We start from the raw sequence: 21,162 nt of genomic DNA on the forward strand, positions 1-21,162 counted from the left end.
TTATCACCTCCATAAATATCTTTCAGCTTGTTCCACATTTCAAAGGTAGTTTTGTAGTCTTTTACATCATCAAATTCTTCATAGCTTAGGGCAAATGCAATGTTTATCATTATGGTGTTAAGAGTCTTCTTCTTAGCAATGCCATTAGTAGATAATGTACCAAAAGGAGTTACATATGCTTCATCAAGATATTTCAATATTGTATCTCCAATGGAAGCCAAGTGGAGTCTCATGAGACTTGCCATGCTGAAAATTTATTCCTGTTAAGCCTTAGAATTTCCCTCTTATAAGACATCCTGATCTTTAGCTTAGATCCTTGAAATCCATCATGTAAACAATAAAAGCTCTGACACCAATTATTGGAAATATAGATGGAGTAACTGAGAGGGGGGGTGAATCAATTATGACAAAAATAAATCCATAGATCCCTTAGATGTCTTAAAACTTAATTACTGCTATCATCTGGTAGCCACATAGAAAAATGTTGTAACTAAATAGATTAACTTGTTACTGATCTTTAAGCATTCATAATTATTAACATGCATGAAAAAGTAAATAACATGAACACAAGAGACACTAGATTTAATGTGGAGATCCAATATGGGAAAAACCACCAAGTAACTAGGTACCAATTTTCACTCTTCTGAAGTGAGCCTTGTTAGGAGCCAACCCTATTAAAAGTTACAAAACACACTGTTAGGTGTGACCTTGTTAGAGGATTTAATCACCCTGCTAGGAGTGGCCTTGCTAGAGGAATTTAAAATAAATCTATAGAACTATCAACCTTGTTAGAGGATTTAGGAATTATTGCTACAATGTTGAGAAAGTAATAATAAGTGACCTAAATGAGATGTGACTGAACTTTGCTAATACAAATCTTTGTTCTGCTGTAATAGATCCTCACTGATTGAATACAACTCTACTACTCCTCAAGGATATATGATCCTTTTTCAAAATTTTCTCACACTTTCTCTTTACAATCAACTCACTTGCATATTTTCTCATTCATACTTTAGAATTCACAACTTGACACTTTATTTATACATTACAAATTGCCAAGTCGGCTCAATTACAAGTTACATTTACCAATAAACCATACATTAGTTAGCTACAAACATTACGTTAAACAATTAAAATTTATTTCCCAAAACGATGAAATCTTTTATTGGCTGACCTAGCTTGGTAAACACTGCTCCAAAAATGATTTCCAGTGTCAACCAAGTGAAGCTCAGTAAACACTGCAAACTCAGTAGAATCCTTTGGAGACTAAGTGAACTCAGTAAGAACTAACTTTCCTTCACTGACCTTGTGAGCTTAGTAGAAACTAATTTCTACTATAGAAGCGTTCAACACCCAAGTGATCTTGGTAGAGACTAACTTTATAGTGTAACCTGAAAAAATGCTCGATAGACTCTATAATTCACTTTTCTTACCATCTGAGCTTGATAGACTCTGTTTGATAACTAATATGACATTTGTGTAACATAAAAGACAACACACAATTGAACAATTGTATCCAACAATATACATTCATTTTTGCTTTACATATATTTAAAAAAACACAGAGATTCATCTTTGTTTATGTACATCTCATCATTCTTCTTTCATTAGGGGGTACAAGCATTAACCATTTGTTTTATATATATCTCATCATTCTTCTCATACAAGAACATAGAACATACATACATTTATGCCCACATCATGAGCATCCTTCTAAATGCATTAGGTGCACATCATATATCCAATGCAATACATGTTGATGTATGTAATTAGTGGGGTGTCATCCTTCAACATTCACACTATTCAAAGTAGTTAAATGTGGAATTTCAATATGATGAAGGATGCTCCCCTTAATGCCATAAACATATAACATAAATAATAAAACAATAACAATTTGTGAGAACAAAATATCGGCTTCTTATTATTGTCGAAAATATAGAATTACAGAATTTAGATTTACAATATGCTAACCCACATGGGTACCTTCATTATAGTAATATGCAAGACAAAGCTATGAACTATAACCTAGAGTTGTGATAGACAATGTTTGAACCTTTCTTAAATAGGCAATTTAACATTTTCTAGGAAGGTTCTAGATACTCACAATTAATTCCTAGGGCTGACATACCCTAACAATACATACAAAGTTAGCCAAATACACCTTTGACATTTATTTTAGAAATTTTGGGTAGCCCAACTTTGGAAAATCATAACTCTCAATTTTTCAAAAAAAAAAAATTGACTATTATAATCACATTTTAGGAACCTCAACTCCTAATCTACAAACTCAGATCTCCACAAGTTCCTATCCCCTAAGTTTTTGGATCTCATCTAGGGAATTTAATGCCTTCAACACTAAGCATGAATTTTTTATACCAAAATTACAAACCAAAAATTTGCAATAACTTCAAAAATACATATAATCTAGCCATGAGAGTCCAGTGACAAGTTGATATATCTAAAATGAACCTTCATGTCTAAAATTAGAACATTTTGAGCTTGTATGTTTGACTTACTAAGTAGAAAGCCTCCACAGACAATAACTCTACATTAAGACAACCCTTATTGAAACAATTGAAAGGAAATCTTTTTGGGTGATCCAAGATTTCTCTTACACTCAGGATGCTCCTCCATCACAATACATTAGTAGATGGGTAATTGAAAAAAGAACTAAAACACTTGACTTGGTTTTGATTTTGAATACAAGACATGCCAAAATAATCAAACCCTATATCTAGATCCAAAAAAAAATGATTGAGAAAAAATTGAGATTTGTTCTATTTTCTCCAAGTCCCTTTGAGTGCATACAGTGCTCAAGTTCACATCAATGAGAGTGGAAATAGATCTTTCTAGATTTTGCATAAATGGTCTAGAGAAGTGACTTTGATTCATGAGGTTCCTTCTGTTTGTTCAAATGAACTTAGCCATTATCCATTTTTATAAAAATGTTGATAGGAATGGGATTCAATGACCCTTAAGGTAACCTTTAGAAATTTAGAATGATATAGCATCCATTATGTTAAATTTATGTTTTAAATGAATATTGTTGTCGATAACTTGGTATAAGCTATAAGTAGCTCTGATTTTTATAGAAGAAAGGTAAGATGGAGCATTCTTGTTTTAAATCACATGGATTATGGATTATACCTTATGATTGTTATGTTCACACTATTCCATTTCCCTTTCATTCTCCAAAATCAGCGTACTGAAAACCTATTGAAATCCTTGCTTCTTATTACTTTAAACATATTAAAGTATAACAATGGTTAATGTTGGATCTCTTACCTAACTAAAGCAACACTTCTCCTTGCCTGTAGGCAATAGGAAAAAACCTCTCACATGTGCACATGCAATCTTCCAAATACAAAATCAGATGTTTACCAGTTTTCTAAAATATCCTGTTGATGTCAAAATTTTGACAATAAACTTAAGTTTCATCAAAATTTTGACATAAACTTTAAGTTTCATCAAAATTTTGATGAATAAAATTATGTTTTGTCAAAATATTTACCTTATCAGGATCATATTAAAAAAGAAGTGAAATTGACAAGACAAATTGGCCCGTTATCAAAAAGTTTGGTCAAAAATGGAGGCCTCATGTACTAGTGAAACAATCCATAATATCATCCACTCCTAGAAATGGAAATTGGTAGTTGATTGTGATTTTGTTGATATCTCGAGAATCTATACACATCTGCCATTCTTCATTTTTATTTGGTGCTAATACTACTGGTATAATGTACATGGACATTAACTATCTCTAATCAACCTTTTTTGTAATAACTCATGCACTTGTCTATTCAACTCCTCACTTTCTACTTGTGTCTTTCTAAGCACTACCTTGTTTGGAAATATGGCTCCTAGGATTAGGTTTATATGGTCAATTTTCTTCCTTGATGGAGGTAATACTTTAGGTACATTATTTGATACAATATAGATTAAAACTCTCCCAAGTAGAAGGACAAACATGCATCATCCTTTTACAAAGGAAAAGGCTAACATCAAAAAAAGTGTTAAACTTCAATAATGTAAAAGTCATATTTTTGTTTTGAATTTTAAGTTGGTGTAAAATAATGAAATGTGTGTAAAAGGATGAACTATTTTTTTTTGTAAATTAAAAATAAAAATAGTATGTTTTTATAATTCAAATGACATTTTTTGATAGTGTTAAAAAATCAACAAATTAGGGGTTATAGTTCCTAACATAGAAATAATTGTAAATAAATGTTTTTTCATCTAAATTTGATGTATGTTGTTGATGAAATATGTACCTAGAACTATCAAAAATAAAATTTCAACAATATTGTATATTTTGTTTGTTATAACTATTTAAAGTTGAACTTCTCATAATTTAATAGTTTTTTCTTCCCACCATCTTTTCCCTAGTAAATCCATATTAACCATTAAAAATGTTATATATTAGTCGAAGAGCACTTTTTCCTTCATTAAAATTCATCATTTATTAAAAAAATTGATATCATCTACTAATTTTTATATTTTTTCTAAATGTTTATCCTCTTCAATGTTGAAATACCTACTTGCATCATTTTGCAATTATTGTAATTGATATTTTGTCACCTATAAAAAATAATTATATTAGCATTATCTTGACTAGAAGCTCTATCCAATGGTATTTTTTTTTTTCAAAGCTCAAATTTGATGATCAAAATGGCCTCTAAAGTGTGAAGTTCTTCAAAATTGCTAAAAACATTAAAGAAAGTGCCACATTAGATGACACATAGACATTTTCAGTTGCATCCAATTTGGCTAAGTACAATCTAACTAGACTAGATCTAGCTAGATTGATACAACCCAAAAGTACACTGCACAAGGTCACATGTGATAGTTTAAAACTTTTAATGGTTTATACAATAAAATTAATATTTTATTTTAAAGGTTAAGATTTTATTTTAAAATTTGAGATTTTATTTTAATTGTTATATTTATTGATATTTGCATTTTTCATATTCAAAAAGTTAAGTTTTATGAAATTTTATTGAAGAAATACTTGGAAATTTTTATTTTTTTTTGTAATGAAATCAATTAATTAAATTTATTGTTTATTTTAAATTGAATATTAAGTATTTTAAATTAGTTAATTAATTAGATTTAAATCAATTATTAGAATTAATTTAGGGGTTTTTATAAAATTATGAAAACTATTAAAATTATTAGATAGTTAAATTATTTAATAAATTTCTTAAACAAGGCAAGAGCCTACAACACAATGGTAAATTGTGAGCCTCTTAGTTGGGACCTATCTTGGGTTCAAATCTACTCAACGTTAACTAATAATTGAATTAATTAATCACAACAAATAATAATAATTAACCTTGGCTTCAACCTCTTATCAATCCAAAAAATAAAATAAAATTGCTTAATCAAAATTTAGCAATGCTTTAATGCAAGTAGTTGTCTTAAGATTTTCTAGTCTTATAAAAAATCAAATATAATAAACTTCTAAAGTTGAAAGATTTTTCTAAATTGTTTATGATCTACTATTATTTATGTAAATGAATTTGGAAGTCTTTTATATGCGGGTGATTTCAAGCTCTCTATTTAGGTTTTTGTGCAATGGGGAATAAAGTGAAAAGAGAAAAAATATATGATCGAGTATGAGATGTCTAGAAGAAAGGATGGAAAAAATATAATATAGAGCCACTAATTGGAGATCCATTGATTGAACTTGAAGAAGACCATGTTGAAGTTCTAGAAAGTGGTAGGACATTTGGAAATTATGGTTTAGGGTTGGAAAATTTGCTAGAGATAGATGAAGACTCTCTATTTAGAGGAATTGAATCATCTAAACACATGATGCCTGAAAGTAAAATTAAGGTACATCTGAAAAATATGTGGAAACAATTTTCTAAAACTAAATCTTTGATTGGTAAAGCGCAATTATTTGTCAAATTATTTAGGAAAAGAGAAATGTGTCATGTTCTAGAGTTGTTAGGTGTGAACAATAAGAAAAGTTCAAAAGATAAGGTCAAGGAAACAATAGTTCATAATTTGAAAGATGCATTAAATGTTATTGATAATAGAATTCAAGTAGCTGATTTAAGTTTTGCACATGGAGCATTGATGACTATGATTACAAAAAAAGATTTGTCACAGAAAAAAGTTTGACCAATTTTGGAAATGCTCAATCTATCTAGAAGAATTGTTCAAAGATACATAAAAGAGAAATATTCTTTGTGAGAACATTGAAAAGAACTACGTTAATATTTTTTTAGCTTCCTTAAAATAATAATTTTTTTGAAGATGTTAGAAGACAAGTTGTTGAATATAGGACTAGCCAATCATGTATTTCTTCCAATAGAAGAGACACTATACAAATCAAAGATGAGACAGGTATGAAAATACCACATCCAAAATATTTGTAGACACAAAACAAAGTGAATTATTTTAAGATTTCAAACAAGAATTTGCAAATGTGAAAATTTTCCAAAGAATGTTTGAGAGGTTGTGCCCATCTTTTGTATGCATAAATAAGGTACTTGAAACTTGTTATTGTCAATATCATGTTGAGTCTCATCTTTATTTGTAATTGTTTAGAAAAGCTATGGCAACACTTAAGGAAGATGTGATAACTCTTAGAAGCACAACATAAATTTTCAAGTCTTTGTTATGTGATAATTCCGAAGAGTCAAATGAATTTAATGTACAATGCATAAAAAATGCATGTAAGAATTATTAATAGTTGTACAAATTTCCATATGAAATAGACAATATTGATGTTTTAACACCAATTGTGTGGAATAGTTTTGAGTATGAGATATATATCAAACAAAGAATGGAGAAGAATTTTTAAAAAAAAGCTTTGAAGGAGAGCAATTTTTCATCTGGTGAGTTTATGGATAAATTCAAAACTATGATTTATCCACACATCTAGCATTGTCATGGTGTAGGGTGGTAAGTGAAACAATTTTGAGATTCAAAAAATTCTTTCCTAGTAGGATGTATTTTGTCAATTGTAGACTTCTCTAAAAACTATAATTTTTCCCCTCAAACTGAAATTCAAGTTAGATATTATCACTTAGATTAAGTTGCAATTTTTGTACAAGTTTCCTGTAGACATGCACAATTTGAGGTGGATGGGGTAGAAAGTATCGATCCAAATAAATGCGTTATCATCAAGGAGGTGTATTTTTTATCTTAGTGATGATAGGTTTCATGATAGGAGCTATGTAACTCATTATTTTGGAATGTTCTTTGATGATCTTGTGAATTGTGGGATAAATTCTTTAGAACATTGGATTTGGTCTGATGGTTGTGTTGTTATGTGTATCTGAAAGTTAAACTTTAAAATTTCATGCACATATTTAATTAACTAGACAATTAATTATATATAGACTTGATTACTTATAATTTATTTATTTATAGGGAAATTTAAGTCTGCAAAACCATTGAATTGGCTTGCAACACACATGTGAGACTGAATGTTTAGTTTCTTTGGAACTAGATTGAAAGTGGTCATGGAAAAGGAGAGAATGATGGAGTAGGAGCATGTATAAAGTGTGCACTTCACTAACATGAACTTGTAGGCATAATATTGTTATGTACTAGTCAAATTTGATGTATGATCATCTAGTAGATAATTCTTTTATATTTTATTAAAATCCATATAGTATTCTTTCCTTTCCTATACAAGTGCAAAGATAGAAAAAAGAAAATCAAATTGTTGAATGGTGAAAATCTCATTTTTATCCTCATGATACAATCTATAATAAATATTTCTTTTGGAAATTGAAAGGTAACCTTTTCATTTTCTTTGACATGATTACTTTAATATTTTGATTATTGACATGGGTACTTGCTAATTTAATATGCTACAAATATGGATCGATCAAAACCTTACCATTGTCAACACATTGTTAGAATTAGGAGATTGTATCAACTAATGACTACTAGACAAATCAACCCTCATGTAATTCAAGTATGAGAAAATCATGCTTTTGTGATATCTACATTCAAAACAATATAATGGGTCAATGCAAGAATATTGTGAATGGGTATGTCTTTAAATGGACATGGACAAACATAATCATAAGTAACCATTGTGAAGAATATGAAAATGACACAAACATTCATAATCTTGTGTATTCTACTAATTATGAACATGTTTAGGATTTAGTTTTTCTAGGTGAATTTCTACAAACATGTTTAATTTATATCTTTAATTGTTTTCATGTTTATTTATTTATAGGTTCCATTATTTGTTTTACATTTGTAGGTGACATATTTTCTGTGTATATGAATCCTCAAAATGTGGAAGGTGTAGATTATTATTTACTTAGATGCACACAAGCAAAAATCAAGCCGATTGCATCCTATACAGATGATGATAACAAGTCATATTCAACTAGTTCAATTCTTATGGAAGGTGTATATTATCCCATGTTATGAGATGTATACAAGTAATTAGAGAGTGGGAGATTAATTGTAAAATTTTATTTCTTTTCTATATTACTAAGAACACTCAATGAAGTACAAATCTTATTTTGTAGACACCTATTATCAACAAAAGAAAATTGACCACAATGGTGTTCAATTTGTTAAATACATGCATCACCAAAAAGTTTTGCATTACAGTCACTTGGTTTTAGCCACAAAGATTTAGTTGGACATTGTGCCAAAAAAAGGATGTAACAAACCAAAGTTGAGGTTAGATATCGAGGAGCATGAAAAGTTGTTGGAGATTATTAAAGATAGAGAGGATCCCAACCATATGTTTCCAAAACTTTTTGATTGATTGATAGGTTTAGTGATTAATAAAAATATATTTTAAATTTATATATACATAAATTGTCTTTTTTTGTTTACTTTTCTTTAGGGTTTTTTTTCAATATTTATACATGTTTTGGTTTTTACATTGCTTTAAGTGTCTAAATACAAATAATGTAATTATTTTTATTTATCTATACACTTTTACAACACACCTAGAAATTTATGTAAGACATATTTTCATTAATTTATAGAACACACAAATTTATACATGTTTTTGGTTTTACATTTATTAAAGTGTGTAAATAAAAGTAATATAATTATTTCTATTTAAATTTATATTTTCTATACACTTTTACAACACACCTAGAAATTTATGTAAGACATATTTTCATTAATTTATAGAACATATAAATTTATACATATATATTTTTTTACATTGATTTAAGTGTTTAAATAAAAATAATTTAATTGTTTCTATTTACATTTGCATTTAAATTTTCTATACACTTTTACAACACACAGCAGGAGTTAGAGAGAGACAAAGGGTTACAAGTTTGAGATCTATAGAGAGGGGGTTAAACATTTAGGGTTTAGGTCAACACATTTGGATTTAAGGTTCAATATAGGAGTTAGAGTCTAATTTGTTGAATGTGAGAGTTTTAGTTCAAGTTTTTGGAATTAACAAGTGGGAAGGTTTACTTCCACAAGGGGGGGGTGTGAATCAGAAGTAACTCAATTTAACCTCTAAAACCTTTTTAGCTGAAAACATTCACATACATCTGATTCATCTAATAAACATGAAAGTAAAAGCATGCATGAAAAAAAATAACACAAGATTTGGCAACCTAGAAACTCTCCAAAATGAGAAGGTAAAACTAGGGTGGGGATGACACCCACAAAATATCACTGTAGCAATGTACAACTGTTCAAGGTTACAATATTTGACCACTTCCAATGGTCTACCCTGTAAAAGGCCTATCCTATTAAAGACTTTTACACTTTGTCAAAAGTGACATGGTTAAAGGATTCCATTACTCTTCTAAAAGTAGGCCTGGTTAAAGAAATTTTGTACATTCACTTGGAATGCCATGCTATTAAAGGATTTACAAATGGCTACAAGGCCAACCTAAGTGCATAAGATCTCTATATCTAATACAAATGCTAGAGAGCATTAGAAAATCTTTGACCTGATTTCTGATTTTGGATCCTTGTTCTACTCTATCACTCTAATCCTTGCTTGATCTAATATGTCACTCTACAATGTTCTAATACTCTATTCTTTCAACAACTAGATTCTATAATGTCGCTTTGTTCTTCACTAAGTCTCTAATCATTTTGAATTTTTCTATAGTTCACCCATACACTTCTCTTATCCTCACATTCAATGGGGTTTTGTCCTCTTTTTAAATATTTTGAAGACTTAGGATTAGGTATGAATCTATGATCAATATTAAATCTTCATTTCCCACTCATTCCTTGCACTTTTCTTATTGGTTGCATGCCTTCTCCGTTTTTCTTATTGGTTGCATGCTGATTGCACAAGTAATGTGAAAGATTCATTTTTACCTTGAAGATCCTTCGAGATTCATCCCATGTTGACTTAAAAAATGGTTTACATCTGAGTTTGTGAAGGCACAAACTCATATGCTAATTTGTGTTACTCGGCACATTCTAGTTGTTGATGCGTGACACATATAGAACAATTGGCTCACTCAGCTCCTATAGCAATTCCATTTCACTTGGAACCTATAGTGACTCGACACCTATACTTTTCTCAACACTTGAACTTTACTTAGCATCTAAAGATTGCTTAGCACCTAAAGTTCACTCAATACCTATTGAATTCTCTGGCTCAACATACACTATAGCTCAACTTCTGTATTATACTCAGCATTGACTTGAGAATTGGTTAAGTGTGTTGACACTCAAATTTCAAAACCAATATGAGACTAACAATCTCACCCTTTGACATGAGTGGCAAAAGCACTTAACTAGACATTATAAATATGATCTCTATGAGTATACTACATATTCTTATTTGGCATATGTACAAGACTTTAAAAAGCTTATTCAAAATTTCATATGCCTCAAAATCTTATAACTCCCCCTGAGCTGATGTTCCATTACCATTCCTATAACCAAAATTCTTGTGCTGAATATGTCTCATGTTGATATATCTGATACTCTTTCTCTTATCTACCTTTTTTTGTATCTATGTACCTTGCTTCTAAATCTTGTTCTTTGTATCTGTTCCCTTTTCACATCTCCTTGCAGTTTTCCATTCTTTTGGCTTTATTGCTTCCTCAAAAATGTGAATATATATATCTCCCCTTTGAATATTCTTTATATAAAAAATGTTAATTATGCTCCCTCTTTTATTAGACACAATAAATAAATGAATATTCTTATTCTCCCCCTTAAGTATATCTCCCCCTTTTTGACACTTATGTCAAAGGGTTCTAAGGATGAATAGAATACTTTGACAAAAATGTTTTATTTACCTCCATAATCATATTGAGAGAAGCATCCCAATTGTCTAAAGCTATCTCCAATGCCTTGTGCTAGATGGTTGTGTCTGCTACAAGATGAACAAGGCCTTCTAAAGTAGAAAGATTTGGGTCTTTCTTTAGTACATTTTTTGCATAGCCCTACTCCTTATGAAGTACTTATAGATGTGGAGTTATGGAGGATTGAATCTACATCAGTTTTGCCTTAATATTGGCTTCCTTTGCTATCAACAAATCTAATTCTTTTTGTGTGTGAAGCATTGTTGCAAAATGCTTCTCACTTAGACCTAGATCTTTTGGCAATTGAGTGCTAGAAATCTTTAGATTTCACTACAAGCTCAATATCCTTTGGCTTGTTTCCTATGTAAAATATGAGAAATCACACAATTTTGTGTACAATGAGAATACATTCTCAAGTACCTTTTCAATTTTCTTCACCAATTCAACCTATGAAAGTGTTGTTTCACTTGATATCTTTTCATTCACTTTCATCTAAAATTTCTTTTTTGACCATTCCAATAATTTAACATTGGTTTCTATGTCCTCGTTCTACACTTGGTCCACAATAATGGATAGTTGCTCCATTATGGGTTGAGTTTCATCAGGTGCTTGCAAGCTAAATGCATCAAGAAATATCTCCTTGATCACCACCAATGCTTGCTTTTTCCTATACTCATTTCTGAGTATCTCCTACATCTTCCTCCTTTCTAGTGCCCCTTACACTTCATTTATCTATTGCAGATTCATGGTTCTTGAGGCATAGCTTGGTATGAGTATTCCTTCATCAAGCGCAGGGTCTCTATAGTGAAGTATCCTTGCAACCTTGGTAGTGGTCGAGCCTGGTGCTGAAATAAGAAATGGTACTACATCAGTGCTCAAATTCTTTTGAGGATTCCTTGAGGTAGGCCAATTTACCAATGTTTGTATTGCCTTCTACTCCTTAGGGTTTTTCTCCACTTCTTTCTCCTCTCCTCTACTACCTTGATCAATGATAACAATTTGTGGAGGTGCACCTTGGGTTTTTGTCGTAGGAACATCTTGTCCTATTTGTTCCTTTGTTTGCTCCTTGGCAGTTGTTGTCATTCTAATTATAGAGTCAACCTTAGCAGTTTTATCCTATTCTTCTTGCTCTTTAGGTTGCTTTACTGTAGTTCTGGGAGGTTGTGTAGATTTTTCTTGTGTGGTTTCTTTCTCCCTTGTTATTTCTACTATAGCTTTCTATAACTCATCAACACTCACCAATATTGGATTTGTGCAAAGTTGTGCCTGTAAAGTTGATTGGTGAAGGAACTTCTTCAGATCCTCTATAGTCAAACAATTGATGTTCTATGATGAAGTATCAAGAACATCTTGTACAGTCATTGTATCTACATGCATTGTATGTGGAGGGCTTGGTGGTAGTAGTTGGGTATCTTGGACACTCTGTTCAGTCTGCTACTCTACACCTATTGCCTCTTTACCATATGTCTCCACTATCTCTTTTGCTGGCTCTTTTTCTCCTTCTCTTTCTTCCTCTTTCTCATTCTCTTCTTCTTCATCATCATTCCTACCCTCAAATGGATCTTCTCATCCTTCCTTTACAGTTCTCAAACCATAGATCAATTTCCACATTTGTGTGGATTTCTAGACAATATCTTCAATTTGATTTTGCAAAATATTAAAGGCTCTGTATTTGGATGCAAATTTGCTCCCATCCTTCTGATTAACCTTTGTTATTTGACCCTTGGTGAGGTATGGCATTACATGAGCCAATGTAGACTCTCTTATTTCTTTCTCCATTTTATGATAGTAATACCACTTATTTTCAACCAATGAACTTAGCTCCTTAGGCATTGAAGTGTCTAGTTCGAGTGGAGTAGTCTTCAACTTAGCCATCATAGTGTAGATGGATTCTTCCACTATGCCTTATTGTTATTTTGATAACTTATTGAATTCTATGGTCTTTAGACTAGAAAAATTTTCATTATCTCTTATATTGGTGCAAATATTTTCTAATTTAAATGTGGTGGAGTGTCTTATTGATCTAAATTGTTCTTCATCAGATTTTGTTCTTTGCTCGTTTGATTCTAGAGGTGCAATATACTTCCTCCTCTTTTTTGCTCGGCAAGTCCTACTTGTTCTATTTCCTTTTGTTTTACCTGCTCCTTTTCCCCTTATGTAGTAGCCCTAGTGTCAACCCTTGTGGTTGGCTTGGTTGGGCCTAGCTTTGTAGGTTTCTTCTTCTTCCCTTTGGGTTGGGCAACTCATTGTTTTTGTGCTTTCTTTTTCTATGGCTTGGCCTTTGGAGCTTCTTGTTCACCACATTCCTCTTCATCTACATCTTCTCTCATGCCTTGGGTTAGGACAAGTATCCCTTGATCTTGCTCCTCTTCATCTCCCTCGACATCTTCTCCTTCTTCTTCTGCTTCCTCTATAGTGCCTTCTCCAAATTTGGCTTTGAGCTTCTTTACAAGCTTTTCTTTCTTTTTCAAGGTGGATGTAGTCTTCATCTCCATATCCACTTTGGATCTCACCATGTCATAGGTTTCAAAATGTGGTGCATCCTTATCAATTTCTTTTGCTAATAAAGCAATTATTGCAGCCTATGCTTCATCTATGTTAATCTCATATCCAAGAGGTCTCAACCATCTCACTCTTGGTATGGTCACTTCTATGTATGTGTAATCAATATCTACAAGAAAACATACTTCATTAACATGTTTCTCTACCAAGGAAACTGGAATTCTGAGCCTATACTTCATTGATTTCTTAAAATCTTCAAAATAACTAGTCATCAAGGTCTCTACTCTATGTATTCATTTACCTAAGCTATGATAGACCTACCATTCTTCCATGCCACTTTGCCAAAAGAAGGGAATTCATTTTGTACATAAAAGAAAATGCATATCAAAATTGCACCAAATTTGTATTGGGCTCCCTTTGTTCTTATGATGGCTACTAGATTTTCATTGATCTATTGTAGTTGCAGCTCTGCAAGATCATATGTATGATCCTTCTTCACAATTTTTTAGGCTACATCCACAACAATGCAAGGAATGGTATTCACTCTGCTTGATTGATAGAAGTTGTGAGATATAACTCTTACTCCAAAGTCTAGAAGTGGATCTGTGATTGTATCAATAGTCATGCCCTTTTTGTTTCATTTCACACTTGTGTTCTTCTTAATTGCCTCCTTAGAGTCACTTCTAAGGGTCTTCGATCGATCTAGGGTTGGGTACCCTATCACTCTATGAACAATCCTCTTTGTGATCTTTATGGGGTTGTCTTCCAGCCACAAATTACCATCATGCACTCGGCTCAACACTACTCTAATCCATTCTGTCTTAAACACTGTGGGGAAATCTAGGGCTCACATTAAACCTTTCCTCTCAACAATTTTGTACTTTTCCTTCAACACTCCTTTATCACATAATTTCTCATATGCCTCCCTCATTTCCATGTCACCTATGGCTCCTATCTTGCAATTATCACATTTCCTTATGTCTTAAACTATTACAACTTTTGGGGGTATGATGGAAAGGGCTCTGGTGGGATCATTCTTGTATGCAACCTCTGGGATTGGAGAAAAATTAGGTTGCCTAATTAAGCTAGATGCTATTTTTCACAAACTAGGATTTCAACACAATGAAAACACAAAACTACGTAGCTTGACACAGTCGTAAATACCTTATAATCAATGAAATCATGCTTGAATGCTATTGGAATATTCATATACATTGGATTCTTCACCTTGGATTCACTTTGTGCTCTTTCTCATCTTTGCTCTACATTCTTGATGAATAAAAATGAAGGAAAATATGATATTAGACCCTATTTTCATCGCATTTAATGCTTAGTAAATTTACAATTATCCACTCAACTTCTAAAGAATTCAACATTACTAGGCTTCCATTTCCTTTCCACCACTTGGCTTCCACAAGAGTATTATCATCTCTGCTTCATCTACCAACTTGGCTTCTATAGTCTTGACAATCATCTCACCTTGTATTGGATTTTACTTAGCTTCTAAGGACAACTCAACAATACTGGTGAAATTATTAATTTGCATCTTTGTTCATGTTGATCTCTTCTTTTTCATTACTTTATTTTTTAGGAACTAATTCATAATGAAACTTTGTAAATCAGTCCCTTATGCCTTCTCTTGCTTAGTTGGATGAGGTGTGACCATTTGACCTGCTAGGTGAAGTGATCCCTTCATTTGATATTCTACTCCCATCTTTCTTCTTCCATGTGTTGTTCAATTCTCCTTTGATGTGTTCAAGATCTACCTTTTCGTTACCTTTGTCATTCTTTGAGTTGGGTGCCTTTGAATTTGTTGGAAAATTCTTTCTTATATGACTCGTCTTCAAGCAACTAAAACATGTGGTTTGGCTCAACTATTTTCTATAATTCCCTCTAAAATGTGTCCTTATGCAATTTTTAGGAATGTGTCCATATTCCTAACTGTAATGGCAACTATACCTAGTGTTGTAGTCCTAATTGTAGTGATGACCATGGTTACGTTCCCTTGTTTCCTGATTTAATGTCCACAGAGGCTTTGATCTATAGTCAAATGCTCTATGTCCATGCTTCTTGCAATTGTAGTAGTGACCTTCAAATTTTGGTGTTCTAATAGTCCTAGTCCTGTAGTTATGTTCTTGATGTCCTTATTTTTTGCACTTGTGAAAATAACTTGCATTCTTAGGCTTGTCATGTTGATGGGAATTCTTACTCATGCATACATTAGAGGTATGTCCCTTTTTACCATAGAAATGACAAGTAGGTTTAGTGTTCTTACCTTTGTAACTCCTTTCTTCTACAGTTTTGGAGGACTCTCCTTGTTCAATGCTGATGTAACCTAGTCCTGAAGTATCATTACTAGCCCTTGGTGATTTTAGTGGCTTCTCAAAGTACTAGATGGCCTCATTGGGTTTATTGAAGTTTTCTGCAATTTCTTTCTCTCTTTTTAGATCATTTTGTTGTTCTTTATTTTACATTTTTAGTCTAGAGATCTCAATTCCTTTCATATTTAGCTCATGATGAGCATTTATCATCTGGCTTAGGGTGTCTAGCTACATGTTGGAAATTTTTTCAAACTTAATTGTTTTTTTCCTGCAGTCCTCTTGTCATTTTCTAGCATGTCTTTTTCTTCAATGGCTCTTTTCTTCTGTTTAGCAACTTCATAAAGCATTATGGCTTGTGATTCTTGTTCAAGCTTGAGTATTCTGTTTTCTTCTACTTGAGCTCTATTGTTCTCCATCAGGTCTACTATTGATGCCTCAAACTCTTTGGAATCTTCATTTGAAAATAGATTTGAGGTGTCAATCTCCTTATACTATGTGTCATTTTCAGCTATGGCAATCTCTTTTGTTCTTTTTAAGGATTTCCTCAGTTCTCCTCTAGCTTCTTCCAAAGCATGTAAAGAAAGTTGTATATTAATTGTCTAATTCTCTATGATCTTCCCAAGTTTGTAAACTTCCATTTCCAGTTCTTTTCTCCAAACCATAAGGCTTCTTCTTGTGAGAACTTAGCTCTGATACCAATTGTTGGAATTAACAAGTGGGAAGGTTTACTTTCGTTGGGGGGGGGGGGGGGGGGGGGGGGGGGTGAATCAGAAGTAACTAAATTTAGCCTCTAAAACCTTTTTAGCTGAAAACATTCACATGCATCTGATTCATCTAAAAAACATGCATGAAAACAAATAACACAAGATTTGGTAACCCAAAAACCCTCCAAAATGAGAAGGTAAAATTGGGGTGGGGATGACACCCAAAAAATATCACTGCAGCAATGTGTAACTATTGAAGGTTACAATGTTTGACCACTTCCAATGGTCTACCCTATAAAAGGCCTATCTTGTTAAAGACTTTTACACTCTATCAAAAGTGACTTGGTTAAAGGATTTCACTACCTTGCTTAAATTAGACCTCGTTAAAAGACTTTTGTAAATTCACTTGGAATGCCACCTTGTTAAAGGATTTACAAATGTCTACTAGGCCAACCTAAGTCCATAGGATTTCTATATCTAATACAATTGCTAGAGAGTATTTGAAAATCTTTGACCTAATGGCTTAGCAATCTTTAATTATTGATTCCAGATCCTTGTTCGGCTCTATCACTAAGTGGAAGCACAAACCTATGTTACTTTTGGTGATACCAAAAGGTATTTTGGCCAGAATAGTTCTAGCCAGAATAGTTTCGGCTAGAATGGTTTCGACCATACATACATGGCAGTTTCTCGTGCCGACATGGCATGTATTGTTTCAGCTGGAAGTGTTTTGTCTGAAATGATTATGGCCAATACCCTATAGTTTTATAAAAGCACCAAAAAACCCTTTATGGCTATCATTTTGAATATCATGGCTTCTAAGTTCTCAAAGAGCAGTCTAGGTGTTTCAGTTGTAACATGTTAGTGGGTTTTTTTTCCATTTAAATTTTTTTTTTAGTGTGTTCTTTGATTAGTAAATGTTAATGGTACTTAAATTAAATTTTTTTTACCTATTTTATGAGTGAAATATTTAAAATTGTTATTTTTTTAATATATTTAAATTTTTTTAATTAATTAATTTGTTACAAATTCAATTAATTAGATTGTTTTAAATTGTTTTAGAATGGTACTTAAATTAATTTGTTAGTAAATTATTTAAAACATAAGCAAGAATGTAGTCAAACATTAGGTAAAAAAAAAAGAAAAATATTAGTTAAGTTTAGAAAAACATTAGGTAAAAATATAGAAAAACATTAGGTAAAGATATTTAAAAAATTAGTTTAAAAATGTAGAAAAACTTTGGGGCACATTGTCTAGTTTCTAACATAACCTGATGGATCTAGGTGAAATAGTAATCTCTTATGGTGAAATTAATTTTGACATTAAATACACCTTCTAACATAACCCTATATCAACTATAGTCATAACCTATACCACATTCTAACCATAACATAGGCACTTTTACTAACCAAATGAACCACACTCAGATATTCACAATGTTCATTTTAACAACTAGTTTGATCTTATAGTGTAAGATTAATATAATTAATTAGGCACCATATTAGTAGAAGAATAAATATTTTGAGGTAAAACTCACTCAATTAAAAAGCATCTATTTTAATTTACAATTTAAATCATAGTAACAATATCCCAAAAACTTTTACTAATATGAGTTAGAGAATAAGAAAGACAAGTGTGGAAGGAATATAATGATGCCTTTGAATAAAGTCATTTACCTATATATTTATGCTTAATAGTATTATGCGTAATTAATAAAGCATATAACAAGATAGACACATGCACACACACACACACACACAAACACACATGCCCCAAACATAATAGGTTGATAAAGATATAACTATGGAGAATCAACCAACTTCAAGAACACAAATCAATGAAGAATACAAAATAAGGTAAGATATGTGCCCAATAGAAAATGTAACAATCTATAAGGTGAGATCATAATGAAATATTAAAACAATGATATTTTAAATGCTACCTAACTATAAGGACATAGAAACAAAAGTGATAAGTGTATGGAGTAACGTCGCTCAAACAAGTCACTCAAAAGAACTCTAAGGATTCCTTTCTAATAAACCACATACACAAGTCATAATAGAGTGCTTGAGGATTCAATAGTGTGGTCTATATGACATATCACTTACAAAGTTTTTAAGGACTTAGTATTCTAATCTACTCATGCAATTCAGTCATAGATCTAATTATAAAGTTAAATAGAGTTCAAGCTACCTACACAAGTTTCTTATGGTGTTCTTGTGTGCTCATTTGGATTTGCTACTTTTTAAACCCATTGTCCCATTATGTTTGCACTAATTAATAAATTTTTGAACTTATTTCTATGAGCCACTTATTAGGTAATAATGATTCTTACATTACCAAATGACACATAAGGACCTCTTATGATACATTTGTAGGTGTTTTTATCCATATATATGTTAAAGGGACCTAGGGAGTCTTACTAGGTCATTATGTCTGTTATAGGTTCTAATAGGTATTGATATGTTTACTAGCACATAATGGGTATTATTAAGTAATAATGAGTCTTACATTACCAAACAACACATTAAGATCACTTATGATACATTTTTAGGTACGTTATACATACATGTGTGTCTTAAGGGGACATAGAAGTACTAATAGGTCATAATATTGTTTATAGGTTCAAATAAGTCTTAATATGTATTATTAGGATACAATAGGTCTTATTAGGTAATAATGATTCTTACATTACCAAATGACACATAAGGACCTCTTATGATACATTTGTAGGTATTTTTATCCATATATGTGTTAAGGGGGCCTAGGGAGTCCTACTAGGTCATTATGTCTGTTATAGGTTCTAATATGTATTGACATGTTTACTAGCACATAATAGGTATTTTTAGGTAATAATGAGTCTTACATTACCAAACAACACATTGATATCACTTATGATACATTTTTAAGTACGTTATCCATACATGTGTGTCTTAAGGGGATATAGGATTCCTAATAGGTCATAATATTTTTTATAGGTTCTAATAAGTCTTAATATGTATTATTAGGATATAATAGGTCTTATTAGGTAATAATGATTCTTACATTACCAAATGGCACATAAGGACCTCTTATGATACACTTGTAGGTATTTTTATCCATATATATGTTAAGGGGACCTAGGAAGTCCTACTAGGTCATTATGTCTATTATAGGTTCTAATAGGTATTGATATGTTTACTAGCACATAATAGGTATTTTTAGGTAATAATCAGTATTGCATTACCAAACAACTCATTAATATCACTTATGATACATTTTTAGGTACGTTATCCATACAAGTATGTCTTAAGGGGACATAGGAGTCCTAATAGTTCATAATATTTTTTATAGGTTCTAATAAGTTTTAATATGTATTATTAGGATATAATAGGTCTTATTAGGTAATAATTATTGTTATATTACCAAATGACACATAAGAACCTCTTATGATACATTTTTATGTATTTTTACCCATATATATGTTAAGGGGACCTAGGGAGTCCTGCTAGGTCATTATGTCTATTATAGGTTCTAATAGGTATTGATATTTTTACTAGTACATAATAGGTATTTTTAGGTAATAATGAGTCATACATTACCAAACAACACATTAAAATCACTTATGATACATGTTTAGGTACGTTATCCATACATATGTGTCTTAAGGGGACATAGGAGTCCTAATAGGTTCTAATATTTTTTATAGGTTCTAATAAGTCTATATCTGTTACAAATAAAAATAATAATTGTCATATTTCAAAATAAACATTTAATTAAAAACTCAACTTGATTTGAAAAATTTCATTAAAAGTAAATATAACTTAGTTCACCTTTCACCTCCCAAAAGTAACACTTATTGTATTCAGTATCTCAAGTAGAAAAATGAACTTTGCACCATTCAACAATTTGATTTGCACTCTCTATCTTATTCCATGTATGTACATACAATATGCATATATATAAAATTTAAAATATATGGTACTAGTCTTAAACATGCACATTAAAAATGCATATATTTACCTACAAGTTCATGTTTTCGAAGCACATGTTTTGTACATGCTCCTACTCCATCAATCTCCCCTTTTTCCGTGTCCACTTTCAAAGAAATTCCATAGAACCTAACATTGGTTCTAACATGTTGCATTGCTAACTAATTAAATGCTTTTGTAGATTTGAATTTTCTTGCGAACATGAAACATGATAAGTATCTACAAGTATCCATGTACATGTATCAAATCAAAATAGACATGTCAAAATAAATATAAGTTAGAATAAAGTTAAATAAATGTGTAAGTTCATGTATACTAACCTACACATCCATCAGACTAAATCCAGTGCTCTGAAACATTTATTCTACGATTTCTAATATCTTCAAAGAATATTACAAAACAATGAGCCACATAACTCCTATCATGAACT

Source organism: Cupressus sempervirens, chromosome 2 (assembly GCF_028749045.1).
Source record: "Cupressus sempervirens isolate cs-2001-9-10 chromosome 2, ASM2874904v1, whole genome shotgun sequence".
NCBI classification, from domain to species: Eukaryota; Viridiplantae; Streptophyta; class Pinopsida; order Cupressales; family Cupressaceae; genus Cupressus; species Cupressus sempervirens.